Source organism: Rhipicephalus sanguineus, chromosome 3 (assembly GCF_013339695.2).
Source record: "Rhipicephalus sanguineus isolate Rsan-2018 chromosome 3, BIME_Rsan_1.4, whole genome shotgun sequence".
NCBI lineage: Eukaryota > Metazoa > Arthropoda > Arachnida > Ixodida > Ixodidae > Rhipicephalus > Rhipicephalus sanguineus.
Window position 1 is genome coordinate 100,543,829 of NC_051178.1, and position 1,027 is coordinate 100,544,855.

Here is a 1,027-nt window from a genome sequence, read left to right on the forward strand (position 1 = left end):
CTTCGGTGACGCGAACTCTGTATTTTTTGTGAGGGGCGTCCTGAGCATCTACTCGGGCAGCTCATTCGGCAGCAGCGCACCCAAAGCACGTCCGCTGGTTGCATCACTGGTTGTTAAAGGGGCCAGGACACACAACTTTCGCTCATAATCTGTGCGATGTGGGTTAATCTTTGGGTGTTCACAAACAGGTGACGAAACGCCAGCGCATTTGGTCGAGAACTTAATTGATAACGAGAATTTTTATAAATGCGAGAGCAGCCCGAAGATCTGACAACACTGGTGCACTCGCCAGCCGTGACGTAACCGGTCGCTTGTTTTGCGAGCGTCTGTATTTTGGGCAACGATTTTGTTTCGTGGTCAGCTGCGCTTACATAAAGCTATAGAGCTTCCTTTAGCTCGGCATTCAAAATTGAACGATTTGCAGGGGCTGAAACTAAGTACACGAGTTGGCGGTATCGATCCCGGCCGCGGCGGCTGCATTTTTGATTGAGGCGAAATTTCGTGAGGCCCGTGTACTTAGATTAGGTGCACGTTAAGGAACGCCAGGTGGTCGAAATTTTCGTAACCCTCCACTACGGCGTCCCTCATAATCATATCGTGGTTTGGGACGTTAAACCCCAGTTATTATAAACTTAGAAGACGACTGCTCCTCTCCGTAAGCACATGACGTCATACACGCCATGCAAGAGTGGCGGTCGCCGGCGATTGACGGGGTTTATAGCCGGGACTTCTAGGGCTCATTTTGCATGAAATATTATTTTACCGCCCATTTTTCATACATGTACAGACACAATAGACCTTATACTTATAATCTATACTTCGCTGAAAATGCATTTTGGTCAGTGATCGTGTCATGGCGCCTTAAGAAAGACTGGGTGATACTATCTGTATTTTGATGAACACAATGGTGTCAGTAGCGTGGCTTGCGCGGACAATGTATTATGCCGTTGATTGCATCGATTCGTGGGCGCGTTTCACAGCAGGGGCTTTCTATGCCAAATGTCCCAGCCATTTTCCAATAATCTCC